The 17,863-nt window shown below is 33.7% G+C and overlaps 1 long non-coding RNA gene across 1 annotated transcript in view; it reads left to right on the top strand.

Annotated features, from left to right (window-relative positions):
* The window catches only part of LOC119638897, a 222,355-nt gene that overhangs the window by 188,568 nt on the left and 15,924 nt on the right, over positions 1-17,863 (top strand). The window contains exons 2-3 of the long non-coding RNA XR_005247506.1: positions 2,820-2,870; positions 11,633-11,772. This is a non-coding gene — a long non-coding RNA (uncharacterized LOC119638897). The remainder of the gene's footprint in view (positions 1-2,819; positions 2,871-11,632; positions 11,773-17,863) is intronic.

Genomic DNA, 17,863 nt, shown 5'->3' on the forward strand with positions numbered 1-17,863 from the left:
AAAAAAAAAAAAAAAAATGCATAGACAATTATTGCACGAAGCTGGACTTTGTGAACACTCACCCGAGATCAAAAATAATAATAATAATAATAATAATAGTAATAGTAATAATTGTAATACAATAATAATAACAATGAACAGTTATGGCCATTAAAAGAAAACAACATTTTAAACACGGCATGCACCTAAAATCACAGTCAGATTTCATATATATATATATATATATACATAAGTGTAGAGTTTCAAACATCCATTGGGCTTGTCCCACATTCACGCATTGATTTTCCACATTGTCAAGCAATCAAGAAAGCGAAACGACATTATAGACACAGCGCACTAGTGTAATAACGCGCAATCACCCAGCCATACATTCCATAGTAAGCGGCCATCGCCAACCACAACCATTTGTTTAGATGCCATTGGACGCATTTGCTAAGATTTCACGCAAGTCTTTGAAAATTAAGAAGAAAAAAAAAACAAAAAAAAAAACGCTTTCGAACGCTTTGTTGCACATTTTTGTGCAGGTTGTTGCTGCTGTTGTTGTGCAAGACCATATTGCACCACACACGCTAGTTGACGTTTTCAACGTTTGTTTGGATAAGCTCTTTGATATGACATGAATAAGATCTCGAGATACATGGTACACTTCATAGACTCATTCATACAATATACATACATACATACATACATTCATGCATACATACATACATATATATATATATTATTATTATGCAGGCAGACAAAGAGATTTTATTTCATCTCTTAAAAGAAACTTTATTTTATTTTATGGAGCGAGCTACACCTGACTAACAGAAATCGAAATTTTAATGGAAAAAGAGGCAAATATAATATGAAGTGAATGTATGTGAATGTGAATGTGTACAGTAACCGCTCAAAATTAAAACTCTGATAAATGGCATTAAAATAGAGTAATCAAGAAGTTTTTCAAGTCGCTTGATAAATTGTACCTTAGAAACCTGCGGTCGTGTAAAGTACGCTTGCGAGTTGCGAGTACGAGCGATTGCTTAAGTTAAGCTGAGTTTGTTAACTGACTGCTTGAGTTGCCTAGATTGACTTCGTTAACTGATTGGTTGACTTAGGTGAATGTTTTCTTAGCTTGGCTAACTATGAAACTTATTTTCTACTTGGCTAAATGATATCGCTATTGATTAATTGATTTTCACTCAGCCTGGCGGGATTGGTTGTTTCAGTTTCTTTTTTTCTTTTTTTCTATTTTTTTTTTTTTTTTTTTTTTTAAATTTTGTTAATTTGCAATTTTTTTCGGGGGTCAATTTTTTTTAATTGTTTTTTTTATTTTTTTTTTTTTGTTTTTTTTTTTTTTTTTTTTTGTAATTTCTTCTTTTTTACATTAGTGGGTTATCCTTGTCCTTGTCGAACAACAGACATATGTTCGTATTACGAATTTTCTAAATTAATATAAAAGAAAACGAAAAGGAAATAAATCGTATATCTAATTAAAAGCGAGATTAACATGCTTAGGGTCATCTTCAGTATATTCAATTTAACTGAGAACTTATTCGCGCTCAAGTTTCCTAACTGACACTCTTAACGGGAAGTTAAACTAGTTATTGCCCACAAATATTGACTTATTGCGATCGAATGTGTCTTTAGATATTCAGTTTGTCAATACGTTTGCAACGTCCGGCTGGAAGCATCGGTAACTCTCACAAAGTTTAGAAGATATTCTTCATCAGAGTCAAATTCTAAATCGATTTGATTATGTCCGTCTGTCCGTCTGTCTGTTTGCGTAACTTTGTAATACTTGCGGTAAACATTCTCCCGTTAGCAAAGATGATGATATCGCCTTTTCGAATTGACCTAAACTTTTCAAAGAACACGCCTACAATGCCCATATGACTCTACATGAAAAACTTTTATTTTGAAAATAGGAGAAATCAACCCGCTTCCGCTCCATATTATAGAGCATAAGAATTTTGTTCTTTTACTTATTTTATACTTTTTTGGGGTAAGCGAGGATGGGTATTAAAGATTTAATTTTCTTACTTGTTTATTTATTTTGCCAGCTAGCGGCTAACTAGACGGAATCTTCTAACAATTGAATGGCAATGTGTCACGGAATGCTCTTTTTCTCTTCATTGAAAGTTCAATTTATCCAATTTTCAGTTTAAATTTTTATTCGAAATGACCCGTACACTCTTGAATGGGTGAAAATATTTTTCCTATAATTTTGAATTTTCCTCGGAAGAGACCACCTGCTGAGTAATCTGATTTGATATGATTGTTTAGTCATCTAGCTTCAGTTTAACGACTTCATAAACTATGGTTCGTCGGATTATATGCTCAGCTTAGTTTTAAAACAAAGTTTTTTCGAGAATTCAGCTAACCAAGGGCAACCACCGACCATACAGATTCGCGTAATGGCGTGCTTCTACGAAAAATAATAGTCATTCAAAACCATTTAGGGTCCAAAGAAGTTGAACAGTACCGTTGCAAAACACTTCCTACTTAAAGTAAAAATTCCACTTTTGAAAAAACTCGATTGAGTTAATCATTGCTTTTTTCATAGACAGAGTGCGTCGCCAGGTCTTTATAAATATAGCTTAAGCGAATAAACTAAAATCATGAAATATTTACACGGCACTTATCGTCCGACATTGTACAGGGTAAAATCTTATATCTTATGTCGATTTCGTTCGGTTTGACGACTAAAACTCGATTTTTTTTTTTTTTTTTGGTGCAATTATCCAGTGATATAAAATAACTTATATCGTCGAAAGACAATTCTCCCTATGTCAAAAACAAGAAAATTCATTTGTTATTACTTTATACCTTTTCAGATCAACTCGTGTACATATATCAAACGGTATTGTTTTCATTGCGATAATAAGGTAAGTAAATGAATGCAGATAAATAAAAATAATGCAAGAGAAATACGATAATATTTGTATCGCTCATCATTTTACGATTTAACACGGAATAGTGCTATCAATCAAGACTGATTCAACACGTCTTCTACAATCGAGCAAGGAAATAACAATTTCATGCTCTTTGCTAACTATGGTAGAAGATGCCAAGAGAAACTTAACAGTGCTTTGTACACTTATTCTGCAAAAACCTTCCGCTTTTATTCAAGTGAAACTTTCAAACGGTGGAAACTATCTTCACAACTAATCCATCTATTGATGTGTGATATATTGAAGGCTGTTTGACGGACTTTGTAAACGAATCTAAAATAGTTAAAGTGATTTCCTTCTCATTCAAGTCGTCAGTGTTTAGTTCTCGACACGGGCTAATATCGATCTGTATAACTTTTTAGTAAATCGTAAATAGCTCAACATTCTAATTTGACTTAACCTAATTTTTAATCAAAATCTCGACAATACATGTTTAGCTGCTGGCTCATCCTTATATTAAAAGTTTTTATTATAGTCGTAGGTATGTCCGGAATGAGAGGCAACGTATTGCCCTCATTAAAAATGAAACTCTTGTAATAACTTTATTTATGCACAAACAAGTCAGAGACTTCTGTGATCCCGGCCTTGCTTTAACTGCCGACACAGAAAGAGAGAGAGAGAGAGAGAGAGAGAGAGAGAGAGAGAGAAAGAGAGAGAGAGAGAGAGAGAGAGAGAGAGAAGAGGTTAGCAGCATTTATGAACTGTAATATGTAATAGATTTATTATATATTTCATCTAATCGTCTATTGGTTTACTCAGTAGTCAATAGTCGGAAGAGCGCACAAAATATGGCTGCCATTTTAAATATGATAGCGCCAGCAAGTTAGACCCGAAGAATTTTGGGGGCTGTTATTTTTTACGGCAATCTATTTTACCGTAGCTCAGTCAATAAGCGGAGAACTTAATCCTCAAGAAACACACCTTAGATATTCAAAAAGAAGTGACTGCAAAATGAAAGTCGACGTTTGGTTCGATTCGATCGGGTTCGTGTCTACGAATCACCACTAAAACACAGCTTCCATAATAGTTTACAGAAAGTGAAGGAAAATGAAGTATGTACGAGACAAAGTGTGATCGGGTCTCGTCTGCGCCAAAATCGCCCTTGACCTTCACCAAAGTCGTGTTGCACGCGTCACTGCTCTCCGACTTGACTTCCTGTGACAATTCGTGCGACCGTGTGAGTTTAACTTCGTTTAAAAAAAATTTTGCAAAGGGAAGGCTTCAGAATTTATTGAATAGAAGCCATTCCAAGTTTAAGGCGGCGGAATTATGTTGTGGCAGAGAAATGACATAAGTCCATGGTTTTATAAGACGATGTGACGGCATGATGGTTTTTTATACTAACAATGTACGCATTCTTCCCGCTCTAAGATTAAAAGTTTTAGGTAAAACTATTCTTAGCATTTTTAATTTTTAATGGATAACCAATTAAAAAGACAGCATGAGGTAAACATGTGCCAGAGTTTTGAAGAACTTATGGTTGATACAAGCTTAAAATGAGTTAGTCAAGAACTCCTTTTTGTAAATAAACAAAATGAACTATTAGGTAGCTTGAAAAAAATGGGCAAAGAGACCTAGCGAGAGAAAAGGAGATAGTGAGAGAAAAGAAAAGACAAAAAGGGTACACTTTGTTATAACATCTAGCTGTCCAGGATAACTGTGGCAGTCTGAGAGGGCTTATTGAATTGCTTGACTGACTTATCATAAATGTATAAAATTTCCGATCAATATACTGACAACATTAGGTAAAATAATTATTACGACTTCCATTTTATAGTATATAAACAGGTACGAAATTTATCACACCGGACTTGAAAAGCAATCACTGACATTATAGCATAACAACAATAACAATAATAACAACAACAACAACAACAACAACAACAACAATGAAACAACCATATTAAAATCAATGATGCCAAAAAAAAAAAAAAAAAAAAAAAAAAAAAATTGAAATTCTAAAATGGACCAACAACAACAAGCGAAACTTACAGAAGTTGTCTATAAAAACGACTGTAATTTCATAAAGAAAGAAATCGTGACTGTATGTCACGTTTTGGCAGTCAACAGAAAATAGCTGGTGCAAAATGACGAAAAAGAAGACTACGATGATGAAGGCGAAGAAGAAAAGGAGGCGGTGGTTGCTCCACAGCAGCCAAAGCTAAACAACCATAATATCAACACTAGGCACAAGCAAGCAATGCCCAGGCAATGAATGAACATTACATGGACTCTGGTAATGATGTACACAGGGAGAAGGGCTTAACTTTAACTTACACAGCATAAAGCACATGTACAGAAGTGTTTTAAGCAAATCCAAAGCAATTCAATGAACGAATTGAATTGCGATTTAGAAGAACAAAAAGAAGAGAAACAACAACAAAAACAACAACAGCAGCAGGAACATAAAATAACACAACAAACAAACATTAACGACGGCAGCTGAAAATAGTTAAAGATTGAGCGTACATTGGCCATACATTTTAAGTGGAAGCAATTGAGGAAAATTAATATACAAGGATGACGGATTAGGTTAAAGGCTTGCAAATAATGTATGCGCTTTCGCTCAAATGAAGGCCTTAAGTTAAATGTTTCTACATATGTATGTGTATTAAGATTATTAACGAAATGTTTTTTTTTTTTTTTTTTATTTTTTTTATTTTTTTTTTTTTTAATTTTTTTTTTTTTTATTTTTTTTTGGTTTTGTTTTTTCGATTTCTTATTTTTGTTTTTCGTATTATTTTCTTGATACTTTAGTGCACATACATGCATATATTAATCGATCTGACATCATTATGTCTAATTAAAAGTGCATATATCTTTTAAAAAATTATATAACCATTACTGGTTTTCTTTCTTTAACGTCATCATACCATCGTGTTAAACGTCACGACGGTGTAAAGGAGCGGGAGCTCCTTAAAGAAAAAAAAAGTAAAAAGAAAAAAAAAAAAAAAAACAGTGAAGAGCAAGAAATCTAATTAACATTAATGTAACATTTCAACGCTTCATTGAAAATTACGTGCAATTTTGATCGAACGAACGTTGAAGCAGCAGTTAAAACACACAGATATGTGTATGTGAAAGAGTGGAAGACCAATATTCATATAAACATATATACGTAGAAGCAAACACAAACGCACACACACACACACACACACACACCCATACACATACACATACATATATACACATACATATGTGCATATAAATTATTTAATAATGAAACTACAACATATGCTTATGTTTAAGCTGCATAATGATGTATGTGTTTGTATGTATTTATACATGTGTAGGCATATGCGCGCATGTGTTTAAAAAGTACAGGAATAGCAAGCAGCGCAGAATAAAATGCTGTACATAAGTGTTCAATGAATGTTCGCCCAACTTCGCACATCATAAATTGTGACCGCCTGTCATATAACATGACTAACGTGCATAAAGAAAAGGCAAAGAACAAGAAAGAACTGAACATTGTGAAGGAAAATAATATTGAGGAAGACCGACAATTACTCGAACTTTATGTAAAGTTATTGTCGTTTGCACACCACACAGTTCGCGTTGAAGTAAACGAAAAACAGTCAAATGATGTCCTTATAAGAGAAATTAAATGAAAATTTAATTGTAAAAAAAAAAAAAAAAAAATAAATAAATAAACAAAAAGAAAAATTCTTCTTCTTCTTTTTTGTAATATATATATAAAAAAAAAAAACAAAACTTGGTTGATTTTGAACATCTGTTTAGATTCCAGGGAGCCGGCAAAGCACCAAGCGCTTACCAAAAAACAAAGAGAAGAGGAAGAATACCATGTGATGATCATGATCATGAGTAGTATTACCCATCATCATGTAATCGATGTGTGGTATGTACGCTGTAAGAGAGACGCTGTATTTCTTTTGCTTAATAAATGCCTGAAAAACGTTTCGATTAAATGCTAATATTACATGTGGCAACAAAAGGAATTTAATCCGTCACGCTCGCTATGCTTTGGTCATTAAATTCAAAAGGCAACAACGCAGCCTATCTATACTACGCACCACCGTCAATGAGGAGTATGCAATAAAATAACGCTTGAACGCAGTTTATCCACACACACACACACACACACACACACACACACATACATATATATATATATATATATATATATATATATATATATATATACATATACACACGAGTTAAGGAATATATACTTAAACATCTTGTTGCAATTCTTACTATAAAATGTAAATTGCTTGTCGGCAATGGTAGTAGTGAGGAAAGGCGTTTAAGTAGTTAAGAATATTGTGGTAAAAAAGAAAACTCATATAGAGTTTTGCATGGTACTCGCAATGGTATGACTGATTTCTAATGTGTATATATAGCGCCAGCGCCCGTTTTGTAAATCATCATCATCATCATCATCATCATCATCATCATCATAATTCTTTATAGATACTTGGAGAATGACTAAATGTGTTGTATAATCATTGAGTTTGGCAAGAAGATACTCTGGAAGACAAAGAACGATTCGTCCAGCCTTTGAAAAAATAAAAATACAAAATAAAATGAAAAAACAAATAAATAAATAAACAAATACATATGTATACAAATTTAAGGCTTTCTTAATTTCTTCAAGTTTAGCTTGATTAATTTTATTCTAATCTCTATGGAATTTTTGCAATAGATTTTTAAAATTTCTCTTCATTCGAATTCTTTGAAAGATAAACGAAAAGAGAGATAAATAAAAAAGCGCTATAGGAAAGAAGAAGGCTGAAGAGGAGATGGAATTACAAAAACTGAGAGATAAGAATAATGTTCTAATTTCCCTACGCTTAACTTAATTTCGAACTCTTAAGCTAGCAGCTTAATGCGGCAACCGGAGAGCTATTTGACAAGAAAATGAAAAGAATTTCCAATTAGAAAATCAAGAGGATCAAGCTCTACGCCTACATATTATCACATTTCTAATTTTAAATCTATTGTTATTCTAAGCCTCACTTCTACTTCAATTCTCGCGCTTACGTCTCCTTCCGCTTACTTATCTTCACATTTCTAGTCTATTCACCGAAGATATTCTAAAGATATTCTATGCGTATCCCTTGGCTAGCTATACCAGAGACACATGTTACTTCAATGAAAAAATTCTACAATAAACATTTTTCTATACGTCCGTCCGTTGACATGTTTGCCTGCATCTCTACAGTAAAGAATAGTTAGTTCCTAATGCCTGCTGTCATATTAATCAGAGTTTTTTTCTGAACTGATAGAAGTTTGACTGTCTGTCTATTTTCGTCGATATACGTATGGCTGTGTGTAACATACAAATTGTAATTTTCAAGTTAATTTGATGAAATTTTGATGTAAATTTTCCTGAGATCTTTCGTATCGAACTATTTTGTCCATCGTTTTAATTTATTATTTAAAAAAGTTTTGTCATTTCGAATATATCTGAGTAGAAATTGTTGGGAAAATAACCGATAGGCAGGCGAAAAGCTTTTTAATGACTTTCCCAATAGATTGAGATAGAGTCGCAAAGATTTTGGTAAACCTAAGCCTATCGGGCGATAGTACAATGATATTATATTTTTTAATTTAGTAGAAAGTGATTGCGTTCTGAAAATAAAACCAAATTCGGAAAAACCAAAACGATAACACCTCGTATGCTTAAGAAACACACAAACATTGTCATGTTTACACTGATGTTGTTTTATCAATGCAATATGTAAATCATTTTGTAGCTCACGGGTGCAGAAATTTCGATGCTAAAGACATTCGGCTTTTTGGTCGACCAATCGTCGATAAAGTCGATGAAATTTTTCAAGAAATTGGAAAAGATCATCAGCATATTTCACTTGATGATATCGCTACGGAACTTAATATTGATCAATAACCACTTTTCACCCCAAGGCTGAATAGAAAAATAATCTTGATATTTGGATACTAAACTGAAAAATTTAGAAGACAAAATTCTGTTTGCGAATCGCTGATGAAGCGAAAAAAAAAAAAACGAATCATTTTTACAAAGATAGACAAAATATGAGAAGTGTTCTCCATATTACAATAAAGTACGAAAAGGATTGCGATTCGAGATGGATGAAACTGTACAAACAACGGCAACACTTGAATTTACGCTACGGATGGAACTTTTACATCATGAGATGTTTTAACCTGGCGAGACACTCGGTTCTACTCTCAATTATCGATAACTAACCAGAATAGATCAAGAGATGAGCTGTTGTCGTGTTGTTGTTTTAATAGCTCGAAAGGATTTAAAGAACTTCGGATACAAAGTTTTGATTGTTGGACCTTATAACCAGGACTTCGCTCCATTACCATTACTTTCGTTTTCTGCACAGCTCTCTTAAGCTCTTTTAAGCAACGAAGGTTTCCTTAAGAAGAGGTTTGACACTGTTTTTCGTTTCGAAATCCCAGACACTGTACAATGACGATAGGAAACTTTTATTAGAAAAAATGGCAAAAGGTTATTGGGGCAAATGTCACATATTTTATTCGTTTCGTAAAGTTCACTTAAAATATAACGAAAATGACTTTTGTAAAAAAGATTCCGTGGAGCTTTGCCTTTATTTAAAAGTGTCTTAGCATATGCATCGTATATGGGAAATTTGAAAGAAATCGGAGCTGCTTTTGGAACTCCTGGCATATAAACGTCCTTAGAAAAAATTAAAACCTTTTCGGAGAACAGAATCGAACTTTTGAAATTTTATGACGAAAATAGATGAAAGACGGCATTAGACGAGATGGTCGGAGGTGAGGTGTACTAACAAACTAGTCAGCCTAGTTTGCTATAATTGTGATGAGTGGGTGGAAGCCTCGAACGACAGGAAGATGAAGGGATAACGAATACTAGCGAGGAAAGAACAGAGAGAGAGAAAGAGAGAGAGAGAGAGAGAGAGAGAGAGAGAGAGAGAGAGAGAGAGAGAGAGAGAGAGATCCATGGGATTATAAAAAGCGTTGCGATAGAGGAGATGATGAAAATCTTACCGATAGTTGAGACGTGCATACTATTGCAATTATTTCATTAGCCAAATTAAAAATGTACAATTTACTAATAATAAAGACGGCTTGGTTGTCTGTTCGATACCGGCATTGTAAGTTTTTACCAATTTCAAGATAATCCACTTATTTTTAACAAAAGTTTCGCTATTTAGTTAAAAAAAAAAAATGGAAAAAAAAAAGGAAAAACATTTTTTATAGTAAAAAATTTCACAATTCTTCGTTTTTTCAAAGCTAACGTGAGTTATGCATGTTCGTATATAAGAAACGATTGTACATACAAGTCGTGTGCAATATGTAAACAGTGACCAATTCTTTTTGCATTGGACGCTGACGTTCATCAACCTCTTAAGACAAACTTTTTAACAACAATATTAACGCTCTAATTTATTTGTTGCGCTTGGTTGACGGCAATGGCACAAGTGGCTCAATGCTGTTACAATCGTGTAACTGTGTATAACTGTCGAGCATTCACGTACTTGGCTGATGTTACCTAGTCGTTCGTCATATTGCATACGTATATACATACATATACAATAATATATATATATATATATATATATATGCAATATATATGCAATATATATGTATACATGTATATGTATAGGCGAGTAAGCATGCATGCACATGAGACGGTGTGTAAGTGGTAACAGCATGTCAACACTCTTTGCGCTCGCGTGTATGTGTATGAATGTGTGCGTTTAAAGTTTTCCTGGCAAACTCCATTAACACACACACACACACAAACACAAACACAAACACAAACGCACACATTTGGCCACCAATATATTAGTCAGCAGACAATAGCGGACACAAAGAATTGGAAAAAGTAACGCTTCAGCGAATTCAAAAAGCGATATTGCACCAATATTGGTTGGATGATACAAGTGTGGCAATGTGGTAATACTACAAAAAAGCAACAGAAATAACTAAAGTCGCCAGCCAAGCTAAAAGACAATTGATCAATTAGTGGCTAACAAGTAAGTTTCAGTAGATACGTTATAAGAAAGAGGAAGAGAAAAAGATATACAATATGTATATGCGTATGTTTGTATGCGTATATGTATGTGTGCGGGCGAGAGAGGCAGAGATAGGCAAGATAGCTAACTAAAAGAGGAATTGGTGAAGGGGAGGGGGGCGGGGGGCGGGAGGTCTAACAATATTTCGATTTGGAAACCATGACTGAAACAATATTTAACTTGACATGTTTCATAACCCAGTGTTGTCGGTCGGTGTTGTGGCATAAACGGAGGCCTTTTTAGCTGCTGCTACTTTTGCTGTTGCTGTCGATGATTGGTGATGATTGCCGGTGCCGCCAATAAAAAACCACAAATTGAATGAAGAAACAAACAGCAACAACAAAAAAAACTCGTACCGGATGAGTGCACATTCCATACAACACTAACGTTTAAAAAAAAAAAAAAAGAAGAAATAAATAAATAAATAAATTTGAAAAAAAAAAAAAAACAAAAATAATAAATAAATAACAAATGATAAAACAACAAAAATTTGCGGCTTTTAATTTTAGCCACTCCCCTCCCTCTTGTCTCCTCACCGTTCTTCACACCTCAGACAAAATTTAGTTACTGTTTTGATAGACCCGAAAACATTATTAAAAACACTTAATATTATTATTATTATTATTATTATTATTATTTGCCTTTTTTTTTTTTTTTTTGTTTGCTTTTTTTCTTCTTCAGTTATATATATTTTTGGGGACGTACGTCTTCACGTACGTACGCAGCATTGAGTCGACAGACAAGCACGCCAACCGAAAAACATACATCAATGACAGTAGCGCTGCAGAGACTATTCATTTGATTGCGTACTGCCACAAACGGTAATTTGTCAATTGTCATTATTTGTTGGTAGCAGCAATTATTGTTGTTGCTGGCTTACAATCAATTCTCTTTTGTTTTCTTTCATATTTCTTACAACTTTTGTTTTTGTTTTTGTCTTTGTTTTTGTTTTTGTTTTTTCCGTTTCGTTAGTATAACCGCAAGCTACTGTCATCAAGTTGTATAGAGTTTTGTCACGCTAGTTGTCCCCTTTACTCGTGATCATTTGCGGTTTGGGTTTTGTTTTTATTTTTCCCAAAAAAAACTAATCTACTAACCAACGACAGCAATAAAAACATAAAGAAAAAAAGTTTATATAGTGTTGACAATACAATACTTACAGCACACGTACGTTTTTCGTAATCATTAAACCACGTTCCGTTCACTGTTTGCGGTTGTCACTAATTCATCAACTCTTTTTTTTCTTTTTTTTTTTTCTTGGCATGTGTTAGTTTAACAGCGTGTTGTTTTTGTTATTCTCTATCAATTGCCGTTCAGATCTCAGTTTTTCATTATGTCTTTTATTTTTTTTAAACTTTTTCGTTTTTCTTTTATTTTTTTATTTTTTTTTTTTATTTTTTTTTATTTATTTATTTTTTTTTGTTTTGTTCATTGCTTTAACATGGTCCTCACAAGACCATCATGTCATCGTTACACACCACATCAACCATTACAGTAATCAATGCTGGTAGTTTTTCTGCTTTTTAACAGCTCATTAATTGCACATGTGCTTACCCGAACAACAGATTGTCTAATACAGTTGTTATATTGTCATTGTTGCATACATTTTGTCACAATTGTTATGTGGTTTCTCTTTTTGTAAATCTTATGACCCCATAATTGTCAATAGTAATAATTTTGTTCATACAATCATTTTTCAATTCTGACATCTCTAGTGTGATTGGAAGGCAAACTTTTTTTTTTTAAATATCGTAAAAGATAATATGGACACGTATGAGTATGAGAATAGCCTCTGAACTTACAAGAAAGATATTTAAATTATTTCTAAAAAAGAAGTTGAGACAAAATGATGACAATTGACGCTAAAATCCAAAGCATTCGCGCTATAAATCACCTAATGGTCCAATTTCGGTCGTGTAAAGTGAAGAATTCCCGGGCCCATAGTAACATGAAGAAGCAAAAACCGATCCATCTGATATGTGAGACATTTTTCTATATATCTTAGTTTGAGATCAATTAACGCTCGGTGCTGAGCTCATATTAAGAAGACGTTAGACAAACGGCATGGACGTATTGATTTAGTTAGGCAGAAACGGTCAAGGGCCAATCAAATATTTGAGCCTTTTAAAAAATAAATATAAGACACGAGATCTGGGTTGGGTTATTTCGAAGCCTTCTATATAACGCAGTTTAGTAAACCGTACTTATTTTAAGCCGTCCGTATATATGTTATGTGCTCCTCCTGCACGTTGGGTAACAAACATAAGTAAAAAATCGCTATTAGGTCGCTGGAAAAGTGACAATGCATAAAGTTTGTTGCAAAAAGCGGTTCATGTAGCTCGCAGCGTGTAGCTGTCAAATTCACCAGATATTGTTGTATTTCTGAGGTCTTTGCGATTTTTCATAAACTAATGATGACTATATTGTAGTATCAATGACAGCACACGAAAGAAGATTGAAAAAGGCCTTTGGTTTTTTTTGTTAGTTTTATGAGAAGTCCCTAAATTAATTGATCTTCAGATCAGTAGTCCTTCTGCCTACTGAACGTCTTTAATTAAAATCCAAATTTTTTTATTAAGCGTGAAACCGAGAATTTTTCTTCCTACATAGTATGTATCATTTTGCTTTGGAATTGCTTTTTCACTTAAGTCGCTTCGTTATTATGAAACGTACGCATATAAAAGTTATGAGAATATTGTATACAAACCTTGAAGAAAAGTTCCGACCATTATTTATCCAAAGCTAAGAAGACACTTTAATACAACCCCTCGGGCTAATCTAAACATCTGATTCGTGGAAGAAGAAGAAGAAGAACAGAAAAAGTTTTCTACAAAACCAACTTATATTATTCCCGATATGAATGAAATAATGATATAAGCAGATGTTCCATCCAAACTTGAACATCGTTGCCAAGAAGTGTGTGATATTTCCTGCTTCTTCTTTGTTTTCCTCTTGCGGTGATCTGAAGTAAACAAGCTAGTGGTTTGGTTTAGTGCTGGCATGAGAAGAAAATAAAAACAAAAAGGAAAAAAGGAAAAAAAGAAGAAGATGGTTACGTGGTATCCAATGACGTTCATTTCTCTTTTTTTTTTTTTTTTTTTTTTTTTGTGGTGTGTTGGAGTCAAGTCCATAAGTTTTCGTCATTTCACAGCCAACCGTATCGACATCACAGTCATCATTATGGTTATTATTATTATTGTTGTTATTATTGTTTTTGTATATATCAAAAGCGTTCTTGTCCACTTGAAGTGACTGTCTATGCGCGTGTGTATATGTATATGTATGTGTATGAATGAAGCCGAAGACACAATAATGCAGAAAACTTGAGATCAACTAGTGTGATCATCTTTAAAATTCTACGCTTTGGGGTCTATACTTTTCTTCTTCTTCATCATCATCATCATCATCATCATCATCATTATCATCATCACCATCATCTATCCACTTAGGTTTGTATATGTGTATACTTTCCTTGATTTTCATATATGTACGCTTGAATACATGTCCGTGCGTTCTATACGGTTTTCGTTAATATTGGGGAATATTGACCAATCACTAGTGCTATCGGGCATTAATATTTTATTGATTCCTCTTGTTTGGGGCTGTTTTGCTTTTGGTTTTTTGTTGCTATTGCTTCTTAAATGATGGCATCAGCCAAAAGCAGATTGTTATTGTTGCTGTTATTATTGTTTTTTTTTTTTATATACATTTGGTCACTATAACACAACAAACAACAAACAACAAAGTGTAATACGTTCGTTTTATTTGCTGATATCAGGCAATTGATAAATATTTTATGTACATTTTGTTGGTCTACAGTGTCGGTGAACAAAGATCAAAACAAGGAAAAGCAAGCCTTCTTACAATCTCCTATATGGCGAATGTGTACAAATGTGTGTTTAGTTGTGTTTATTCATGGCCAAAACTAAGATGTGTATTTGTTTGGTTGGCGATTTATACATAGATCATAATTATCATCATCGTCTTCATCATCGTCTTCATCATCATTATCATTATCATCATTATCATCATCATCATCATCATAATCATCATAATCATTATAATCATCATCAGCGACAGCAGCAGCAGCAGAAACGTGCGTCTCTTTGTGTTTGTCGTGGCGTTCGCAAAACGCATCTTGAGTAATATGTCCGGTGAACTCTGCGGTCATGCGAAAAATGTGTTTTCTTTTCTTTCCATTTCTGTTTAGTGCAATCAATGCCAACCAGGGGGAAACAAAGACATGCGAAAGGGGATTATATTAAAGCTAACTAAATACGATGTTAAAGTTTCTCAGCGGAAAATCAGCCACTGGCCGTTCTGATAAATGTTCTGTTTATTTTGCTTGTAAACAAGCACGAGCAGCCTTTCAAACGCATTTAAATTCTATTGCAATTAATGAGAAGAAATTTTATTATAAATACAATGAAAATTATGTTTATATTCAATATATAAAAATCATGTTAGCAACAAATAAGAGCTTCACAGCCGCTTTGATGCCAAATTATTATAAATTTATTAAATACGAATTGATCATGGGAAAGGTTTCTTTCGAAAAATGACTTACCGGTGAAATAAAATCTACTGATTAGCAAAAAAAGTCTTCACGGCACGACGGAAATCATTCTAATAGTAGAACATACTTGCGCTTTTCTTCTCCAATTCTGTCTGAACGATGTCTAGGGACGAGGGCGTCTTTTAATTTTATGACCGCGAGGAAACGGCAAATTCCGCTCAAAATATCGAAATATTTTTAATAAAAATTTTCCGCGTTTTCTATTCATCGCACCATATTCAAGGCATACATAAGCCCTTCTCTCTTCTTCTTCTTCTTCTTCTTCTTCTTCAGTAGCCCGCCTTTTTTTCGTCCAGACTTTCGAAGCGCAAGTGACTTTCGTATGTTTGTAAAGGTTATAAAGAAATTTTATTGTGATTAATATAATGCTGCCTTGAGAAAGAAAAAGTAACGGTATTGCTTCACTTATTCGACGAGAAAACTCACTACTTTTCCCTTTTTGCTGCTCTCTGAAGATTTATTTTTACGAGATTTCATATAAGGCGATGATCGTAAATGATCGATTCCGGAAACTCGTAGCTATCGCTTAGATGCTGTGAAATTGTTTCTTGAAAATAAATTGATTTAGATCGAAGTAAATTTGTGGGCATTTTCTTGAATGCCTGATTTTTCATTTCGTTTATTCTAGTGATAGAAATAAATCGGAATTTAAAAGCCATTAATGACAGTCTGGTTTTAAAATCCAAAAAAAAATCTGGAAGAAACAGAAACTACGTCTTAGCAACTAGTTGCTTCCAACCTCGTTCGTAAATAGCACGCAATTTCAAGCTTGCATTGTGCGCCGAATTTCTATTTGAATTTTCCAAACGCAATCAGTCCGGCAGGAAAGATGAAGTGATTGTCAATCGCCCCAAAATACAGCGCAGGTCTAGTGATGCGGTTAAAAGCATTGCTTTTATTTTTGATAGCATTGGAAATTTTCAATCGATTCGATTCAATTCGATGCGATTTGAAGTTGAATCAAACAGTTTATGCCAAAGTATATTTTAAAAATTGTAGTCACACTTTTCTTGAAGATTTCGCTGAAAAGTGAGCCCGGCTTTTTAAACACTGCTCAATGGTTTTTATAATCGAAAAATAAGCTAAGCAAAGTGTTTGGCCTTCAAAATTTCATTTTAATTTTAGTTGAAATTATTACAAAATATTTCCAATGTAACTTTCAAAACGATAGGTGAATGAATTGTATTTGAAAAAAACACGTAGCGCGAGAGTGATGCATTTTTGGCCGATCTTAGGTGGATCGAAAAAAGAAAAAACGCTGACCGAATTCAATTGGGAAGAGAATGCGTATTGCAATCTCTAGCAGATGTTGATATAAGACCAGGTATAACTGGCTAACACGGCCATGTCAAGGGTCAATGTAAGAAAGGTGGCTTACCCTACCCGCCTACAATTATCAAAACATATGGAAATATTCGCATTGTTAGTGGTAAGTAGAAATCTGTTTGTAAATTTCTTTATCATGGCGAAGAGATGTGTCGCCGTCTGCCGTCCCTGTACAACTTCTGGCATTTCTAAGCGAAAAATCGAATCAAGTGATGGTAATAGGGGTTTTTCGAAATCACCTTTGCACCATTCAGAGATTTTGTGCAGTGAACCATACGCAAAGTAGTCGAACGGGGCAAAATATCGGCCATACGGCGAATACATTAAAACTTGTTAGTCCGGTGGCCTGATATTAGCCCAACGGAAAACCACTTTATTGCTCATGAATTCTCTTTGGTTTTCCTCAAATAACTGCTTTAATAGGATTATGACTTGAGTGCTTAGACCGATATCGATTGTTAGCCAAGCATTCAGATTTTGTAATTTTCGTTCAGTTTCGTCCATTGAAGACCACAAATTTTTTCGCGCACTATTATCTTATCTAACCTGCTTTCCATCTGTCTGTTATTAATCTTTTGAAAAATGACGAGCAATTCGCAGCTGACAACTTATTCGTCCAATTTTTTTGTCGTTAAACCGTGTGGTTTAAATAAATGTAAGACGTCTTTCTTTATTTCTTTAATCAATTATCGATTGTCACCTTTCACACGCGCTATAATATAGTTTGATTGTATTAGTACCCTATACGCCCTAGGAAACTATCCAATGGAAAAAAAAAATGCTACGAACTTTTTCCTTGACTCGATCATAGTTATAGTAGTAGTAGTAGTAGTAGTATTAGTAGTAGTAGTAGTAGTAGTATTAGTAGTAGTAGTAGTCGTAGCCTTAGCGAATTGTTAGTTATCGATGAAAATCCTTTGACGGTTGGATGAGTGTCTTTACTAGAAAAGCATAGCAATTAATGATTCAAGTTTCATGTATATATATATATATATATATATATATATATA

The sequence above is a fragment of the Glossina fuscipes genome, unplaced genomic scaffold, assembly GCF_014805625.2.
Source record: "Glossina fuscipes isolate IAEA_lab_2018 unplaced genomic scaffold, Yale_Gfus_2 0, whole genome shotgun sequence".
In the NCBI taxonomy this organism is placed as follows: Eukaryota; Metazoa; Arthropoda; class Insecta; order Diptera; family Glossinidae; genus Glossina; species Glossina fuscipes.